At 45.9% G+C, this 21,073-nt stretch overlaps 1 long non-coding RNA gene across 2 annotated transcripts in view; it reads left to right on the plus strand.

Moving 5' to 3' along the window:
• The window catches only part of LOC131384444 (uncharacterized), a 92,636-nt gene continuing 71,563 nt past the window's right edge, over window positions 1-21,073 (plus strand). The window contains exons 1-2 of one of the 2 annotated variants that reach the window (XR_009215290.1): window positions 1-218; window positions 14,960-15,136. This is a non-coding gene — a long non-coding RNA (uncharacterized LOC131384444). The remainder of the gene's footprint in view (window positions 219-14,959; window positions 15,137-21,073) is intronic. The other variant, XR_009215289.1, reaches the window with a different exon arrangement.

Consider the following 21,073-nt stretch of genomic DNA (forward strand, 5'->3'; position numbering starts at 1 on the left):
GATGGGGACCTCCCTGACCCTGCAGGGGGAAGAAGTAAGGTAAAGGCAATGCCCAGAGCCTGGCATCCTGAAGTTTGTCCCCAGACAACTCACCCCACTCTTTGTGCATTGGGGTCCCAACTTCATCTGTCAGAGACCCCTGTCCCCACCTGCCATCTTGCCCCACACCAAGACGGCTGCTTGTGCTTAGGAAGCTAACACTGGATACCTACTGAGAGGTGAGCCCTGTCACATCCATTCCTGCATCCAGTCTCACAACAGCTTCACAACATAAGCCCATTTAGCAGAAGTCAAAAGTGAGGTCAAGAGTGGTTAAGGCACTTGCCTGGCTTTGGGTGCGTGCACAAGTGTGCCCTCTGTGCATAAGTGTTATAAAATGTCAGCTACCTTCCCATCACAGAGGAGCTGTGAGGGGAACTGAGATGGCTTTGGCCATTGTGAATCTGATGCCATCTCTGTTGGAGTGCCCGTCTACATGGTTGACCTCTGTCCTCAGTTGAGTGTGCATGAAGCATGAAGGATTCTTGTGTTTGTTTCCTGCCCTGGACAGGGTGTCCCTGCAGGTCAGGAAGGGAGTCTCACTCCTGTGACCCTAGACCCCAGCTTAGATGGAGCTCGGCACCAAGCAAGTGCTCAGTAGACTAGCTACCCCATGGGTCCGCAGAGGCTCCCCATCCCCAGACTTGGCCTCTTGCAGGCAGCAGCCCTGCTGGGTGCTCTACTGGGTGCTCTGCTGCATTGGGTCTGCACAAGGGGCAGGTACTCAAAGAATGAGGATAGGGGGACACTTCTTCCTGAAAGGCTGCCCGACGGGGAACTCCAGGCCTTCAGTCCTCATGTCAGGAGAGAACCAATTTCCTGAACAGGAGGCCTTTCCAACTGAGTCCACTGGGGCCAGTTCAGAGGAGACCAGCCTGGGGCCACAGTGGATATTGCAGATCTGCCCTCCACATCAGGAGACAGGGGAGAAACCCTCATGCCTTCCTTTGCATTCCACAGGGCAGCCTCCCCAGCCCTGCGTTCCCTCCTGTGGCCCAGATCTGCCCAGTCTCCAGGGCTGCTGTGACTGCCCGCTGGTCTACCATGCGTGCTGCTACCAAGGGGCAGGTTACCCCTCCTGCCCCACCTGGCCCTGTTCGCCCATCTTCACTGGCCCTGAGGAAGCTGGGAGCACCTGGTCAGCCTTTACTGAAAGGCTCAGGCCATTATTCCAAAGCCAGGCAGAATGGGAGGGACGAAGGAGGTGGGGGAGGCAATTGGAGTTGACACAAGATGAGGTCTCACTGCCTGGAGCTCCAGAGGGCCCCTTCTGGCCTCTTCTGCAGTCCTTGGCTCATCCCCTTCACCTCCTCCTATGGGAAGCCTTCCCTACCTCCCCAGCCAAAGTTCTCACCCTTCCTTCCTACCCCACCACATCTCTTCCTAAGGTAATTAGCAAACCCCAGGGCCCTTCCTGAGTCTTGCAAAGTTTGCAGGTCTGGCAGTCTCTACATGTCAGTGGCTTTCCTCTTGTGGGCAGGACCCCCTGAGGGAACATAGGAGGGAATGTGGTAGGGGAGGGGTTGGCTCTGAAGGGCTCCCTTGAGGAAAGGAGGATGAGTAGGAGTACAGTCAGTGTGAGCAGAAAAGGGGTCCCAAGGGATGAAGATCTCGAGGAGGGGAGGTAAAGCTTCGAGAACATGCTATGAGCTCCAGAGGGTGGAGGGGGTAAAGCGTGGAGTCACAGGGTGTGGGGGAAGTATTCCAAGGTAGGAGATGGGGGGCAGATCTCGAGGGCCTCAGGGCAGGCCAAGCTTTCTTCTGAGCGCAAAATTAGAGTCAGTCAAGGGTTTCAGGCAGGGTGCTGCTTTGCAGGCTGGGGTAAAGGTGGAGGAGATAGGGTGGTGGCAGGAGGGCTGGCTGAGGCTGGGGCAGTCTTCCTGCTGACAGATGGCAGCAGCTGAACTTGGGGAGGTGGGGGCAGTGGAGTAAATGGGAGGCTGGGAGAGAACTGAGAACTCTGATGTGGCCTTGATGCCCCCTCCCCAAGGCCCACCCATACCGGTGAGGATTGGGGTGACCCGCGTGAGGAGAGGGAGAGCCCCTGATGAGGCCAGAGTCCAGGCCCAGAGAGACCCTGTCTGCTGTGCCACACATGACATCATTTTTGTGTACTTAACACAAGGTAAACAGGGCTGGAAAAACCCAAGTACTCATTATCTGACTTAGTGGCTGCTGCTGGCTCCTTAACTGGTTTCCTGGGATTCTGCAGTTCTCCTGCAGAACGGAGCCAGACAGAGGGGCTTCCCTCCGGTGCACAGAGAATCCTTGCTCAGTCCCTGTGCTGGGGGCTCGCTGACCTCTTCCTTCTGGGAGGCTTTGAGTCATTCCCTACCAGTTCATGGGGCTGGGCCTGCTGAGGGCTGGGCACCAGGCTGGGCATTTTTGGAGCATGACGGAGAGCAAAGCCCAAATGTGGTCAGGGGGATTTGGTTCCAGTGAGCAGGTGGGTTTGAGACCCCAGGAGCACAGGAAGGCAGTGGGAGCCCAGCAGGGAGGTTGTGGTAAGCACCCAAGCAGGAGCTGGCCAAGTCCTGGAATCCCAGAGGGCACCTAGGAGGTTATCCATTCTTTTCTTTTTTTTCTTTTTTCTGAGACAGAGTGTCACTCTGTCACCCAGGGTGGAGTGCAGTGGTGCAATCTCAGCTCACTGTAACCTCTGCCTCCAGGTTCAGGTGATTCTCCTGCCTCAGCCTCTCGAGTAGCTGAGATTACAAACATACACCACCACACCCAGCTAATTTTTGTATTTTTAGTCAGGGTATTTTGTATTTTAGAGACAGAATTTCGCCATGTTGGCCTGGCTGGTCTTGAAGTCCCGTCCTCGGGTGATCCACCTGCCTCGGCCTCCCAAAGTGCTGGGGTTACAAGCGTGAGCCACCACACCTGGCCCATTTTGCCATTTGATTCTACAGATGGGTAAACTGAGGCCCAGAGGAGTCACAAGGCTCACTTAGAATCATATTGAGGGAGAACCAGGGGCAGGACTAAAACCCAGGTGTTCTGATGTCAGCGAGAAATTGGCTGGCTCTAGAAAGAAAAGCAAACTTAAGCATTTAGTCCCCTCCCCACTTCCACTCACCGCCCAAACATGCACACATGTCGGTTCTGCAAAACATCAATGATCTGTGAGAAATTTTTTCTTAGTGAGTAGGTTCCAAGTGCTTTCCTTTCACCCCCAGAACCCACCCCCAATCGAGGCCAGAGGATGACATTCCTTCCTTGGAAATAGCCAAAGGGTGGTTGGGCACGGTGGCTCACACCTGTAATCCCAGCACTTTGGGAGACCGAGGTGGGTGAATCACTTGAGGTCAAGAGTTGGAGACCAGCCTGGCCAACATGGTGAAACCCCATCTCTACTGAAAATACAAAAATTGCCGGGTGGGCGTGGTGGCACACACATGTAATCCCAGCTACTTGGGAGGCTGAGGCGGGAGGATCACATGAGCCTGGGAGGCGAGGTTGCAGTGAGCTGAGATCACACTGCTGCACTCCAGCCTGAGCCACAGAGTGAGACTCCGTCTCAAAAAAAAAAAAAAAAAATAGCCAAAGGGTGACCAACAGCCGCCAGGCAGCCTCAGAGGACCGATTGTTTGCCACTGCTCTACGTGGCAGCACTGGGTGCCTCTGGCCCCAGTCCACCCTCCCTACCCCACTCCAGTCCTCCATGTTCCCTGGATGGAGGCCCCAGCAAGGCAAGAACCTTTCAAAGAGCCCAGAGGCACAGCAAGTTCCTGCACTAATGACACTCGGGGGCTCTAGGGCCTTCAGGTGCAAAGCAAACCCTGAAAAATAATCTGGTGGATTTTGTCCTCTGCCTTAAAGAACAGCAACCACAGACAACAATATTCTTCTTTTTCTAATGTCAGTTGAGTTTAACAGACAGGCAGCATGGAGGAAAGCTGGAAAACTAGCCCTGCAGCCTTGGACAGATCCCTAACTCCCTTTGGGCCTCAGTTTCCCCATCGGTATCAAACCCTAAGCATTCTTAAGCTTCACTAATCTGTGAGTTTGAATGACCAGTTAATATTAATGACCAAAGCCTGCTCACCCTAGGCCCCTACTTCTGCTCCCAGGGCCTTTATAAGAGGGAGGCAGGAGGGTCAGAGTCAGAGGCCGTGACATGGTGGCAGAAGCAGAGGGAGAGAAGGCAAGGGTCAGTGAGATGCAAGGAAAGGGCCAGGAGCCAAGGCAACAGGTGGCTTCTAGAAGTTGGAAAAGGCAAGGAAACAGATTCTCCCCTAGAGTGTCCACAAGGAACACAGCACTGCCAGCACCTTGGTGTGAGGACTTCTTCTCCAGAACCATAAGAGAGTAAACGTGTGTTGTATTAAGTTATGAAATTTACAGTTGTTTATGACAGCAGCGATTGGACACTGGATGGCTCAAGAATAGAAAGTGGCTGGCTCAAGGGTAGGATAGACACCACTCCTGCTCATCTCAGGCCACCTGCCTGGCCTCCTCTGCCCCTTCTGCCCAGTGAGTGCCACTTCCTTGGTGACTCTGAGACACAGCTACCTCTGTTGGCCTCACTTTCCACGTGGGCTTCTGCAAGGGCCACCAAGGTCTGTGGGTTGCTGACTGATCACCCTAGCAACAAGTGTTTGCAATCTTTTTTTTTTTTTTTTTTTTGAGAAGGAGTCTCGCTCTGTCGCCCAGGCTGGAGTGTAGTGGCGTGATCTCGGCTCACTGCAAGCTCTGCCTCCTGGGTTCACGCCATTCTCCTGCCTCAGCCTCCCGAGTAGCTGGGACTACAGGTGTGTGCCACCATGCCCAGCTAATTTTTGTGTTTTTATTAGAGACAGGGTTTCACCATGTTGGCTAGGCTCATCTAGAACTCCTGACCTCAGGTGATTCCCCCACCTCAGCCTCCCAAAGTGCTGGGATTACAGGTTTGAGCCACTGCGCCTGGCCTTTTTTTTTCTTTTTGAGACGGATTCTCACTCTGTCACCCAGGCTGGAGTGCAGTGGTGCAATCTCGGCTCACTGAAATCTCTGCCTCTCAGGTTCAAGCAATTCTCCTGCCTCAGCCTCCCGAGTAGCTGGGACTATAGGCATGTGCCAACACGCCAGGCTAATTTTTTTTTTTTTTTTTTAGTAGAGGCGGAGTTTCACCATGTTGGCCAGGATGGTCTCAATCTCTTGACCTCATGATCCACCCACCTCAGCCTCACAAAGTGCTGGGATTACCAGCATAAGCCACCATGCCTGGCCAGCATTTGCAATCTTTAAGGGACAGTGGTAGCAGTAGCTTGGCCTTTTTCTGGGTCCTGAGTGTTACACATGCATGCCAGTGCATATGCGCCCACACACACGTGCTTGCACACACACACACACAGACACACACACACAAACACATGCTGTCCCCTGAATGCAGACCCACTGCCCAGCCAGAGCCAGCAGCCTCATGATTTAGGATTTTGTTCTCTGCCTGAAAGAACAGCCACTACAGACAACAGGACCACCCTCACCAACAGCACCCAGGCTGGTTTCTGAGGGGAGCTCCCTATGCTGAATGTCCCTTACCTCATCACTTCTTCCCAGGAACCCCCATTCTCCACCCACCCCACCCTCTCCAAGGTGGTCAGACATTCTCAGCAGGAATGTCCCCAGCTGTGGATGTGGTTCAAGGTTTCTGATTTCTTACCGAGAGGCCTCTCAGCCTCCATAGGTCCACATGCAGGAAGTCCTCAACGTCCTCTCGATGGGCTCTTGGAAACTGCAACTTTCAGCAAAATGACATACAGCAGGTTCTCAATAATGTCGTTTCGTCCCGTGTCATTTCCTTAATAATTGATTTCATTATACATCATTTTGCTCAAAGTCACAGTTTCCAAGAACCTATTGAGGACGTTAACTGAGGACTTACTGTACGTGCTAAGGATGGGGTATGGAAGGTGCCGAACTCCACCTGCCATGAGTTGGCCAGGGACCAGCGTCCAGGGCAGGACCTGTGGCTTGTAACCTGGCTGTGGGAGGGAGGTGGGTGATGGTTGTATATGAGCCCCCATGCCTCCCTGATCATTTTCTGGCCTGGACCCCTGCTATTGATGTCCCCAGCCCCTTCTCATCCTCCAGGTTTGTTTGTCCTCTGCCTCCCCTTCACCAGTGGCGTAAGCAAGCCCCCTTCCCATGGCCCAGTTCAGCAGTTTCTTTCTGGAGAAACCACTGACAACAGTCAGTTTTGCAGGATCTTGGGAACATTTTCCTTTGAAAGACTTTTTAAGCTTTTATTTAATTACTCAAGTGACACATGTTTCCTGAAGGAAAAAAAAAAAAGCAACAAACAGAAGTGATCTCTCATCCTACCTATATCTATATAGAAATAATAATCTGCTAAGCCACTGCTGAAGTCTTGCTATATATCTGATCTATTTCTAATAATCTGATATCTGATAATTGATCACTACTGGAGTATTGTTTATTTGTTTTTAACACAGCCATGATCATATCACACATACTTCTCCGACACAGGCTTTTCTCACACAGCATAGGTGTGATGAACTGCTTTCTGTGTCAGCAGACCTAACATCATTTTTCATGGTTATGTGGCATTTGCCGGTATGAATATGCTATATTTATTAAGTCAATTGTTGGACAACTATGTTGTTTCCAGTTTTTCAAAGCCATAAACAATGTTGCCTTGTAAAGACTTCTTTGCCCACTTACCCAGCTATTTCAGGAGGAGAAATTCCTAGAGGTGAAATTGCTTGGCCAGAGGTTATGCACATTTTTAAGGCTTTTGGTGTATATTCCTGGCCCCTTCTTAAATCCAGACCCATTTCTTTCATGCTTTGGATTTGTCACTTACTTTAGCATTAACTCAAGGACAAATAAATTTCAGTGGGGAATCTGTATTTACAATTTTCTAGGCAGCTTCTGTCCATTAATATGCATGCATGAAAAAAATGACTCTAGTTTCCATTTTTAAAATGCCAAGCATATTCTCACCCCAGTGTTCCTGTGCACCTGGCTCTTCTTGGTAGTTTTGAGGGTTTTGGATTAAATTGTGTTTTTTTCCTTCTAGAATGAGAAGTCCCTAGATGAAGCCAAAGACAGTATAATTTCTCTGAGCCTCAGTTTGCTCATCTGTAAAATGGAGATATTATGAGTACTTTGCAGTATTTTCATGCAGGTGGAAAGAACCCAACTCCACGTCTGACATGATGAAATCTCCGAATTTTATCTGTCCTCTCCCTTCCAGGGCCAGGTGGGGTGTGCAGTGGGGTCTCTGGGCCCAGGTGTTGTCATTGGACCCTTGGTTCCTCCTGGGCTCTGTTCCCAGCTTTTCCTAGCCATATTTTCAGGTACCCAAGGCTAACTGCCTCCCGCAAGAGCAACCCCCAGATTCGTTCCACCTTAAAAGGTCCTTGAGCTCTCACTAGAACAACCAAACGAGAGAACAGAACATTAGAGAAAATTGCTTGTCTAAAATAGACAAATAATTTTCATTTCATCCTTCTCTCCACGCTCCACTTTATCTGTCTCCTTGCTGTCCCTTTTTCTACATAAGCCAGGCACGAGGGCGATATTATTCTTCTAAATTCTCGAGATGGATTATGTAATAATCTAGACTGAAAAAAGAAAAGGCAACTGCTTGGTAAATGGACACGAGTCTTTGCAGCTATTTAAAAAGATAAAACCCAGATCATCCTTGCCTTCCAGTACTCAGTAGTAGCTGATTGCCCTTATTCTTGGGTTTTGCAGAGAGTCCCAGCTGGGCCTGTTTGGAACTGTATTGCCCAACTTCCCTGATGATCAGAATCACCTGGGATGTTTATGACATTGCAGCTTCGTGGGCTCCAGTCTAGACCTTCTGACTCAGATTTTTCAGGGGAGAGGTCTGCACATTTACAAATGTACCTTGTATTTAGGTCTATACATTTACAAATGTACATTGTATTTAATGAGTGGCCCCGGATGATTCTTAATGTCAGGAAAATATGGTCAATATTGTTAATAGAGGTAGAAAGCCTCAGTAGTTTTCAACCATGTTTGCACATTAGGGTCTCCTGGGGACCTTTAAAAGCTCCAATGCCCAGTTATATCAGAATTCCAATCATCTTGAACCACATTCAGGGGTGAGTTGAAAGACCTCTGACATGGACCAAGAGTCCAGGGTTCTGAAAGAGAAAGCCCTGGCTTTGTCACTAATTCGCTGGGTAGCATCTCCAGGCCCCATTTCCCATACATACAAAATGAAGGACATGGACTAGCCCAGTGGGAAAATACTTTCTGTCCTGTGCGGCAGTCTGGTTGATGGGTAGCCACTGTCTGGGTCACAATGCTGAGAAGAGCTCTGAAGCTGGGACTGGGCTAAACAGGAGAGTGCCTTGATGGATTAATGATGTCTGCCATAGATGCACAGGAGAGGTGTTGGCTGATACATTAACATGCAAGAGCCAAGTATCCCTGGACTAGGTCATCTGTAAGGGCCCATTTAAGCCTCTGTGATGTAATAATAATGAACATAGCACCAGGTTCATTGTGATGCATAGTTGAGATAACCTATGCAAATAATACCTTGCAACATTTGAGGTGCTGTACAGATGTTGGCTATTATAATAATAGTTATTATTTTAGTTCTTGGATGCTACTTCTTCAACACTTTTTAAGGCAGAGTCATGAGTAGCAAGTGGCCTGTCTAGGCCAGGGTAGGATGAGGTGTGAGGTCAGAATGCAACATTGGAGGCCAGGCGTGGTGCCTCATACCTGTAATCCCAGCACTTTGAGAGGCCAAGGCAGGCATATTACTTGAAGTCAGGAGTTCGAGACCAGCCTGGCCAACGTGGTAAAACCCTGTTTCCACTCAAAATACAAAGAAAAAAAATCAGCCAGGCGTGGTGGCATGCACCTGTAATCCCAGTTTCTTGGCAGGCTGAGGCAAGAGAATTGCTTGAACTCGGGGGAAGCAGAGGTTGCAGTGAGCCGAGATCCTGCCACTGGACTCTGGCCTGGGCAACAAAGTGAGTGAGACTCTGTCTCAAAAAAACAAACAAAAAAATGCATCATTGGATGGGTAGTCACATGGGATTACAGGAATGAATAGGTGAAAATATTAGAGATTTCAAAGCTAGAACTCTTTTTTTCAACCTGAGGAGAGAAACGATAGAGGAAAGATAACATATGAAGTTCTAGTTCCAGCGCACATCTCTGCCCCAACCAGCCTACAGCCCATAGAGTCTTTCTACTCTCAGGCAGGATTATACGTAAGGACTCCATCCATCCATCCACACACCCACCAGCCCATCCACCCACCCACCCCGCTACTCATTCACCCATACATCCATCCATTTATCCATTTATTGAGCATTTTCCATGTACTTGGCCTACCTAGGTGCTGGAAGATAGTCAGGGCTGCTATGTTTCACAACACCAGGGGACAGCATTTACACCATGGTCTTTGCATAGATCCACTGGGCACAGAGTGAACAAGACAGACAGCCGGGTACAGTGGATCATGCTTGTAATCCCAGCACTTTGGGAGGCCAAGGCAGGTGGAACACGAGGTCAGGAGTTCAAGACCAGCCTGGCCAACACAGTGAAATCCTGTCTCTACTAAAAATACAAACATTAGCTGGGTGTGGTGGTGGGCGCCCGTAATCCTAGCTAGTCAGGAAGCTGAGGTAGGAGAATCGCTTGAACCCAAGAGGTGGAGATTGCAGTGAGCCGAGACCATGCCACTGCACTCCAGCCTGGGCAACAGAGCTAGACTCAAAGACAGACAAGGTCTTTGCTGGCATGGATCTTTCATTCTAAACAGGGGAAAGATAACAAACAAGCAAACAGTGAATCGGCAAGATCATTTGACATAGTGATAAGTTCTAAGAAACTGAAACAGAGTGATAGGGTGTGATGCACAGTAACAGGTGGGGGATAGGCTGGGACCCTAGTTTGGATGGGATGCCCGGGAAAGATGATATTGGAGTAAAAGCCTAAATAACCAGAAGGAGCTTTCCAAGTGAAGTTCTAAGGATAGAGCACATCAGACAGAGGGAACTGCGAACGCAAAGGCCCTGTGGTGGGAACAGTGCTTGGTACCAAAAGAATGCCAGTGTGGGCAGGGCGTGGTGGCTCACACATGTAATCCCAGCACTTTGGGAGGCCGAGGTGGGCAGATCACGAGGTCAGGAGATTGAGACCATCCTGACTAACATGGTGAAACCCCGTCTCTACTAAAAATACAAAAAATTATCTGGGCACGGTGGCGGGTGCCTGTAGTCCCAGCTACTCAGGAGGCTGAGGCAGGAGAATGGCATGAACCCGGGAGGCAGGGCTTGCAGTGAGCCAAGATTGCACCACTGCACTCCATCCTGGGCAACAGAGACTCCGTCTCAAAAAAAAAAAAAGAATGCCAGTGTGGCTGTGTTACTAGAAAGTAACCCAAGAGAGGGTTCTTTGACCTCGGGCAAGAAGGAATTCAGAGCAAGTCCATAGAATAAAGTGAAAGCAAGTTTATTACAGAAGTAGAGAAACAAAAGAATGGCAACTCCACCAGCAGAGCAGCAGCATGGGTTGCTAAACTGAGTATACGAACAGTTTTGTTGGTTTGTTAATTTGTTTTGTTGTTTGTTTGGGTTTTTTTAGATGGAGTTTCACTCTTGTTGCCCAGGCTGGAGTGCAATGTCGTGATCTTGGCTCAGTGCAACCTCCACCTCCTGGGTTCAAGGGATTCTCCTGCCTCAGCCTCCCATGTAGCTGGGATTACAGGCATGCACCACATGCCTGGTTAATCTTTGTATTTTTTGTAGAGACAGGGTTTCACCATGTTGGCCAGACTGGTCTCAAACTCTTGACCTCAGGTGATCTGCCCACCTCGGCCTCCCAAAGTGCTGGGATTATAGGCATGAGCCACTGGGCCAGGTCTGTTATTTCTTGATTATATGTTAAACAAGATGTAGGTTACTGGTGAGTTTTCTGAGACAGGGTTAGGCAATTCACAGAACTGAGGGTTCCTCCCCTCTTAGACCATATAGGGTAACTTCCTGACTTTGCCATGACATTTATAAACTGTCATGGCACTGGTGGGACTGTCTTTTGGTATGCTAATGCATTATAATTAGCATATAATGAGCCATGAGGATGACCAGAGGGCACTTTCATGACATCTTGGTTTTGGTGGGGTTTGGCCAGCTTCATCCTGTTTTATCAGTAGGGTCTTTGTGACTTGTATCTTGTGCCAACTTCCTATCTCATCCTGTGACTAAGAACGCCTAACCTCATGGGAATGCAGCCCAATAAGTTTCAGCTTTATTTTACCCAGACCCTATTCAAGATGGAGTTGCTGTGGTTTGCACATCTCTGACAGCTGGAGCTAAGTGTATGAAGAGAATGGTATGAGATGGTTGGAACTTTTGGCTTAAGCAACTGGGTGAATGGTCGATGCCATTTCCTGAGGAGGGAAGACTGAAGGAGGAACAGATGAGTGGAGAAGTGGCTCAAGAGATCTATTTTGGCTATGTTGCCTTGAGGTGCATGTAAGATATTCATGTGGAGATACTGAATAGGCAATTCAATTTAGTAGTTTGGAACTCAGAGGTTGGGTTGGAGGTATGGATTTGGGAGCTGTGGTAGACATGGAGTTTCTTGCCCAATATCTATACCCCTTTTCATGATAACTACCCTAATGTATGTTCCTGTGTCCATATCTCCAATAAGCCTGGAGGGAAATAACGGCACCCTTGCGCTAGGGGTGGAAGATAGAACTCAAGCCCAGGCCAATCAATAATCCCAACTTCTGGCCTTGTAAGTGGCTCTGGAGTGGGCACTTGACTCTATTTGGAGCAACGCAATTACAGAAGATGAGTGTGAGGGTTTTCTGGTTCTTTCAAGTGCACATTGGAAGAGGCCTCTCTCTCCCTGAACATGAAGAATCACGTAGCCCTAGAAGCTGTTCACAGCTATCTTGCCACCACAAGCGCAGCCAGGATTACAGTAACACTGATTCAGTAAAAGGTAGAGCCAAGGAATATGGAAAAAGAATGGTAAAAGTCCTGACACTGAGTCACCAAAGCCCACCCTGCCTCAGAATTTTGTGAGATGCAAAATTCACTCAAATGTCTAAACTAAGTTAGGTTGAAATCTCTGGTACACACACACACACACACACACACACACACACACACACACACACCAACTGATGCTAGCCATGGGTTAGACGCCTAGGGAGAGTGTGGATGGACCTGCACATGAGTGGACCAGGAGGAAGGCTACTGAAAGTTTTCCAAAGAAGGGGAGCTGGGATCCCTGGATGCAGCCATCCTGGAAGTTTTCCTATGTGGAGTCTGGGTCTCTTCTAGTGAAGAGGAAGTGAATGGAAAAACCTCAGGTCTTTGTGCCAGACAAGCTAGATTTGAACAGCCTCTGCCGTTTGCTTGTGGGGGAGTTTTGGCAACTTGCTGAACCTCTCTGAGCCTCAGTTCCTTCCCCTATTCAAAGGAGGTCACGGTAGCCACGTCATAGGGTTGTGTGAAGGTTATGCAGTATAAAAACTGTGAGGTGGAGGGCTGGCTTTCTGCCCCTCCTTTCTGCCCTCTCCTTCGTGGTGACAAGCTGCTCTCTCTCAAAGCATATTGAGGGACGCTGAGTCATTTTATAAAACTAAAAATGTTAAGTGCTCCCTCAAATGACTGTCTCCAGAGAAGCAGTTGATAGCCAAGCACATTTGTCCCTCCTTTTCATGCATGGATCACATTTTAGCATGAAAATAGATGCTCTAATTAGGGGAGAAAGGAGCATCAGCTCCCATCTGCTGGCTGCTAAGTGATGGCTCACAGGGACAGGGAGGAAGGGCTGCTTCCAACACAGGGATGTGATGACCTGTGGGATAGCACCCCACCCTGAGAGGTCCCTGAGGGGCAGACCCAAAGGTGGGAAATACAGAGCTTTTGCTGAACTGGAAGATAATTCCTGGAGACGAGGCAGTCCCAGGGGGCCAGGATGCTGATTATGGAGGAGTCAAGCCTGCCTAACTCCTCTCCGCAAAGGGCAGATAGTGAGGTTCTGCCAGGCCACTGACATGAGTCTTGTTATCTATGAAGGAGGCATTTCTTGGCTGGGTCCAAGTGTCAGCTCTGCCTCTCACTAACTCTATGACCTGGGCAATGCATTTAATGCCCTTGTACTTCTGTTCTTCCATCCATAAAACATAAAATTGGGAGAGTCACGGCTGCTTCAGGTACATTCATAACCCAATGGGGGAAGGCAAGTGGTATAACTCCTATTAAGGAGAATGTGGTCATTTCTAGTAAAATGACATATGCAATTGCACTTTGACCGGCATTGCTGTTACCAGAAAGGGGTCCTGATCCAGACCCCAAGAGAGTGTTCTTGGATCTCACACAAGAAAGAATTCAGGGCAATTCCGTAAAGTAAAGTGAAAGCAAGTTTATTAGGAAGGAATAAAAGAATGGCTATTCCGTAGACAGAGCAGTCCCAAGGGCTGCTGTTTGCCCATTTTTATGGTTATTTCTTGAAGACATGCTAAACAAGGGGTGGATTATTCATGCCTCCCCTTTTTAGACCATATAGACTAACTTCCTGTTGTTGCCATGGCATTTGTAAACTGTCATGGCACTGGTGGGAGTGCAGGATGACCCAAGGTCACTCTTGTTACCATCTTGGTTTTGGTGGGTTTTGGCCAGTTTCTTTACTACCTTGTTTTATTAGCAAGGTCTTTATGACCTGTATCTTGTGCTGACCTCCTATCTCATTCTATGATTAAGAATGCCTTAACTTACTAGGAATGCAGCCCAGCAGGTCTTAGCCTTATTTTACGTAGCCCCTATTCAAGATGGAGTTACTCTGGTTCAAATGCCTCTGACAATCCTACCCTCTAAGAATCTATGCCAAATCCACAATGGCAAAAATACAAAACATATATACTCAGTCTATTTGATACAGCATGATCTATACTAGAAAAGGGCTAGGCTGGGCACAGTGGCTCAAGCCTATAATCCCAGCACTTTGGGAGGCCAAGGCGGGTGGATCACCTGAGGTCAGGAGTTCAAGACCAGCCTGGCCAACTTGGTGAAACCCCTTCTCTACTAAAAATATAAAAATTAGCCAGGTGCAGTGGTGGGCTCCTGTAATCCCAGCTACTAGGGAGGCTGAGGCAGGAGAATTACTTAAACCTGGGAGGCAGGGGTTGCAGTGAGCCAAGATCGTGCCACTGCACTCCAGCCTGGGCAGGACAGTAAGACCCTGTCTAAAAAAAAAAAAAAAAAAAGAAGGAAAGAAAGAAAGAAAAAGTCTGGAAACAACCAAAATATCCGTCAAGGCTGATTGAATAAGCTATGATCCACCTATATAATGGAGTACTATGCAGCTGCTAAAAGGAACAAGGATTATTTCTATGTGTTGCTTTGGGGTGATTGCCAGGATACAGTGTTACATGAAAAAAGTAAGATGGAGAAAATATGTTTAGTATACAGCCATTTATCCAAGAAAGGAGGGAGGGAACACACACACACACACACACACACACACACACCACAGAACTTTTTAATCGGGAGGATATTTTTAACTGGTTACCTATAAGCAAGGGGAGGTAGAGAATGAGGTGGAAGGGCAAAGATAGAGTCTAGATTTCTCTGCAAGTGGTTCACAATACCATTCCCTCTGTAAATATTTGGAATCTTTCATAATGCAAGTTTTTATTTTTAAACAATTTTAAAATAATGATTTTAAATGATTTTTTTCATAATGCAACTTTTTATTTTTAAATGATTTTCCTTTCTTTACACTGGCCAGTGGACCAAATGGCACAGAGCAGAGCCACCACCAACCTAAAGCCTTACTATGCACTTTTCTGTGAGAAATAGCAAGCCTTTTCTTATTTCTTGTTTCTGTGACTGACTGACATCTATTTGTTCTGCAGCTTTGCTCACTCTAACACACAATCCCACCATTTATCTTCCAGGTCTTACCTTGGCCTTTCCTTCCTGGCTCAAAACCTGTGGATTCACCTCACAAGTGAGCAACCTCCAGCTTGACCTCAAGTCCTTCTTTTACAATATGTTCTCAAGGAGACAGAAGCCAAGAGTCTGGGCCCTGCCTCCTCCTTAGCTCCGGCCCCAGGCTCACAAAGGAGTTGGAGGTACACTGGCAGTTCTATATGAATGCTGTCCACTTATTCTATGAGCAAGGGGACACTTGTTTTGGCCCAGTGGTTTTCAGTATTCTTCTTCTCCTCCTCTCCCTCCTCCTTCTCCTCTCCTTTCTCCTGCCACCTCCCTCCCCTCCTCACCCTCCTGCCTCCCCAACCTGCTGTTATATGTGACTTCTAGTAAGTCTCCTTAAAAGGAAGAGAGGATTTCCTTCTTTTCCCCTACCCCATCTCATTGCCTGAAATGTGGATGCAATGACTGGAGCTCTAGTAGCCATTTTGGACCCTGAGGACAAGAGTCACATCCTAGAAGTGACAGAGCAGAGAGCTGGAGGAAGCCTGAATCCCTGATAATTCTGTGGCGTCACCACACCACACCAGACTCAGGCCACCTACTTCTGAACTTCATAAAAGATGTGATAGTGTGGTCGGGCGTGGTGGCTTGTGCCCGTAATCTCAGCACTTTGGGAGGCCAAGGCAGGTGGATCACTTGAGGTCAGGAGTTCGAGACCAGCCTGGCCAACATGGCGATATCCTATGTCTATTAAAAATACAAAAATTAGCAGGGTGTAGTGGTGCATGCCTGTAATCCCAACTACTTGGAGGCTGAGGCAGAAGAATTGCTTGAACCCAGCAGTCGGAGGCTGCAGTGAGCTGAGATCAAGCCACTCCACTTCAGCCTAGGTGACAGAGTGAGACTCTGCCTCAAGAAAATAAATAAATAAAAGATATGATAGTATTAGAGAAATTAACTTCTATTTAAGCCATTGTTATTTTATGATTAAAAAAACCCAAACAGTTTAATCTATCCTAATTGATAAGTCTTTACTCCCCAACATCAGCTCAGGTGTGCCTCTGCAGGGCCCCAGACTACACTGAATACTGTTCTGGCCATAGGAAAGTCAGCTGGTTATTGTGAACTGTGCTGACTCTTAGAGCTTCTGCCCAGAATGAAACGTGTTGACTCTGCTCACATCGTGTTGACCAAAGCAAGTCATGTGGCCAAATCTTATGGCAATGGGGTGGGGATATAGAATCCCCTCAAGGGGAAGGACAGGGAATATTTAGAAATAATAATATGATCCATCCTAACAGTGAACAAAACCAAGGCCCAAAGAAGTAAAGTGGCTTACCTGAGGTTTTACAGACTAGTAGCAGGCAGAGTTCGAATCCTGGTTGAGGCCTAGTATGGTGGCTCATGCCTGTAATCCTAGCACTTTGGGAGGCCAAGGTGGGTGGATCACCTGAGGTCAGGGGTTCGAGACCAGCCTGGCCAACATGGTGAAACCCCGTCTCTACTAAAAACACAAAAATTGGCCGGGAGTGGCGGCAGGTGCCTGTAATCCCAGCTAGTTGGGAGGCTGAGGCAGGAGAATCGCTTGAATCCAGGAGATGAAGGTTACAGTGAGCCGAGACTGTGCCATTGCACTCCAGCCTGGGCAACAAGAGCAAAACTCCGTCTCAAAAAAAAAAAAGAAAAAAAAGAAAAAAAAAGAAGAACCCTGGTTGGGCTGATTTCAACTCTAATGCTCTTTCCTTTACACTTTACCATGTCTCAAAAGGAACACTTGATTTGGGAACACACAATGGCTTCCAAGAAGGCCGGGCTTGGTGAAATCAGGCTCACCTACCAGGTCTTATTTCCATGATTTATCCCTTTCCTGTAGTCTTCTTTGGTGCAGCAGTTATAATCGCCCTCTTTTCTCTTCCCCTCTTTTGAAGTCCAAGGTATCAAAATTTATTACTACAGTGGAGACTAGGAAGTGCACCCCTGCCCAACTTGAGGAAGGATAACAAAATGTGTGGAGGAACGTGTGAAATAGCCTTCACATGCGAACACAGATATTCCCAGAGGCAAAGGCAACACAGTGTGACCATATTGGGACCTTTCCAATGAATTCAGATATTTTAAGGATATACACAAAAGTCAGGAGGAAAGGCATATTCCTAAGTGGTATGCAGGAAAGAATTATGGGATATTGTGGGTCTTTACATTTTTCTCTTGTGTTGTGAGCTCTTCTGGCTCCTTCATCTTCCAAACCACTAATTCGATTTTCCACATAACCAATCCACCTTTCAGTAGTCAATGTATTTTAAATATTTAAATTTGTACAGTATTATTTTTTACTCCCAGAAACTTTTTAAATGCTCTAACTATATCTCCTCAAGAGTTTTTCTTTCCCTTTTCAGTTAACTTTCTTGTGTAATTCTTCCATTAGTTCAATAGGAGCCACTTGTTCAACTAACAAAAAATGAGAAAAGGAAAAAGAAGGGAAGGTAAGTAATAAAAACTCTAATAAAGAAAAAGCATAAAATAAAATAGGCAGGAATAAAATTGAGAATATCAGTTATAATACCAAAAGACTGTCAAAGTAAATTTATAAAACAAAATATCATATATACAAGCATATACTTATAGTTAAACAGTAAAAAGTGTAGAAAATAAAGGGATGGAAGAAAAATAAGGTAGTAGTGGTGATGTTAGTATCAGATAAAATGAAATTTAGGATCAAAGACATTCAATTGGTCAAAGAGGAACATTACATGATAATAAGATAATATTCTTTATAAAGAAGAGGTAGTAAACATAAAGCCTTTATGAAGCAAACAATATAGCAGGTAAATATAATATTTAAGGCAAATACTCCTAATGATACTAAGAGAATTTAATAAAAATTTATGTATGGCGGAAAAATTTTAAATATCCCTTTAAGAATTTGACAAGTCAAGTAGTTAAAATATGAGCAAGGACTTATAGAATATGAGTGTTCTCACTGATAAGCTTGGTTTAATATGCTAGAATTTTTTAGTCTTTTTTTTTTTTGAGACAGAGTTTCACTCTTGTTGCCCAGGCTGGAGTGCAGTGGCATAGTCTCGGCTCACCACAACCTCTGCTTCCTGGGTTCAAGCGATTCTCTTGCCTCAGCCTCCCGAGTAGCTGGAATTACAGGCATGCACCACCACACCTGGCTAATTTTGTATTTTTAGTAGAGATAGGGTTTCTCCATGTTGGTCATACTGGTCTCGAACTCCCGACCTCAGGTGACCCACCTGCCTTGGCCTCCCAAAGTGCTGGGATTATAGGCATGAGCCACTGCGCCTGGCCTTTTTAGTCTATTATGTATTTTTTTATATTAATGACACAGCTACCAAAGTCAATTCTAAACAATTAAAAATGTAACAGAAGCCTTGATAGCATAAAATCATCAATTCTTCCAAATTAATTTATAAATTTAATGCAATTTCAATGATATCTTCAACAGTTTTTCGAAGAGGGAAGGAGTGATTTTAAAGTAAATATAAAGAAGAAATGTTCCAGAATAACCAACCAAATTATGAAGATGAAGAGTAGTAAAAGGAGACTTGTCTTACTACATGTTAAAAACTACTGTAATTGGCCAGGCGCGGTGGCTCACGCCTGTAATCCCAGCACTTTGGGAGGCTGAGGCAGGTGGATCACGAGGTCAGGAGATCGAGACCATCCTAGCTAACACAGTGAAACCCCATCTCTACTAAAAATACAAAAAATTAGCCGGGCATGGTGGTGGGCGCCTGTACTCCCAGCTACTCGGGAGGCTGAGGCAGGAGAATGGCGTGAACCCGGGGGGCGGAGCCTGCAGCGAGCCGAGATCGCGCCACTGCACTCCAGCCTGGGCGACAGCAAGACTCTGTCTCAAAAAAAAAAAAAAAAACTACTGTAATTAAGCTGGGCATGGTGGCTCACACCTGTAATCCCAGCACTTTGGGAGCCTGAGGTGGGCGGATCACTGGAGGCCAGGAGTTCGAGACCAGCCTGGCCAACACTGTGAAGCCCCGTCGCTACTAAAAATACAAAAAAATTAACTGGGCCTGGGGCCGCGTGCCTGCGGTCCCAGCTACTCGGGAGGCTGAGGCAGGAGAATCACTTGAGCTCAGGAGGCAGAGGCTGCAGTGATCCAAGATCACGTCACTTCACTCCAGCCTGGGCAACACAGTGAGACCCTGTCTTAAAAAAAAAAACCTACTGTAATCGAAACAGTTTGATATAGGGATAGACCTACAGGTCAATGGAAGAGAACAGTCTAGAAATAAAACCAAATATATGAGAACTTAAAGTATGTCAAAGGTGATATTTCAATTTGGTGGGGAAAAGATTGTTTAGTTAATGAATGGTGCTGGCACAATTGGTTACTCATCTGGAAAAATTGCAAAAAGAACCCCTTACTATATTTGGAAAAACTAAATTCCAGTCAGATTAAAATGCAAATGTAAACAATATTATTTTAAAATTTAGCAGCAAATTTAAACATTTTGTGTAACTTTAGCAAGATAAGAAATCTGAATGTTGTAAAGAAAAAGATTATATCTGACTATGCAAAAATAAACTTTGTTCAAAAACATCACAAAAAAAGTCAGTGATAGCACTTGGGAAAACTACTTTCAATATATATGATGAGTATATAACATTTCAAGTACTCCAAAAATTGATACGAAAAAGCCTAGGTATGGTGGCTCATGCCTGTAATCCCAGCACTTTGGGAGGCTGAGGCAGGCGGATCACGAGGTCAGGAGTTCGAGACCAGCCTGGCCAATCTGGTGAAACTACTAAAAAAAAATACAAAAATTAGCCGGGCTAATTCCCATGGCCTGGAGAGCAGCTGAGAGGATCCTGTGGGCCTCTCTGTACTAGAATGGACTCCGTCTCAAAAAAAAGAAAGAAAAAGACAAGTATTCTGATAGAATAAATGGATGCAAATAGGCAACTCTTGGAAGAGGAGCTCTAAATGGCCACTAAAAATGATGTTCAAGCTCTCTTGGAGTGAGGAAATGAAAATGAAAGGAACAAAGAAATAAAATCAGATTGGTAAAACAAACAAACAAACAAACAAAAATCCCAAATGATAAACTTCAGTCTTGGTAAGGATGAGGAAAATTGGGCACTCAACATTGCTGGTGGGGAATGTTAATTGCTACAGCCTTTTTAGAGGGTGATCGAATTGTGTATCTAATAAAATACACAATGCATATTCCACATGCCATGTTTGTATATACATGCTATCTCTGAAAGCATATCTGAAAAATTGGCAACAGTGATCAGTCGTCTCTGGTAAGGGGAACTATGTACTGGAAAACAGGGATGGGAGGGCAACCTGCATATCATGAATAGTCTTTTTACCTTTGGAACTTTATGTTGTATTTGTGTATATTTTTTAGCTAACAAAGAAAATATTTGTAACATTTTGATTTGAGGTCTTTCCTGTCTTAAACATAGGCCATCTACAGCTATAAATTTCCCTCTAGCAACTGCTTTCACTGCATTTCATAAACTTCAGTATGTTGTGTTTTTATTTTCATTCATCTCAAAATATTTTCTAATTTCCCTTGTGAATTCATCTTTGACCCATTAATTATTTAGGACTGTGTTCATGTCCATATACTTGTAAGTTTCTCCAATTTTCTTCTATCATTGATCTCTAATTTCATTCTATTGCAGTTGAAGAAGGTACTTTGTATAATTTCAATACTTTTAAATTTATTAAAACTTGCATTATGGCCCAACATATGGTCTATCTTGGAGAATGTTCCATGTGTATTTGAGAAGAATGTGTATCCTGTTGTTGTTTGGTGGAGTGTTTTATAGATATCTGTTAGATATAATTGGTTTTAGTGTTGTTCAAGTCCATTTCTTTGTTGATCTTCTAGTTTAAGATCTAATTGTTCTACCTATTGTTTACATTGGATAATTGAAGTCTCCATTATTTTTGAATTGTCTATTATTTTTCTCTTTGAATACTACCAGTTTTTGCTTTAGTATTTTGGAGCTCAATTGTTAGGTGCAAATATGTTTATAATTGTAATATTTTCTTAATGGATTGACCCTTTTAAAAATTATTTAAAATTTCCTTTGTATCAAGAAACAATTTTTGTCATAAAGTCTATTTTGTCTGA

The sequence above is a fragment of the Hylobates moloch genome, unplaced genomic scaffold (genome assembly GCF_009828535.3).
Source record: "Hylobates moloch isolate HMO894 unplaced genomic scaffold, HMol_V3 SCAFFOLD_10, whole genome shotgun sequence".
Classification (NCBI taxonomy): domain Eukaryota; kingdom Metazoa; phylum Chordata; class Mammalia; order Primates; family Hylobatidae; genus Hylobates; species Hylobates moloch.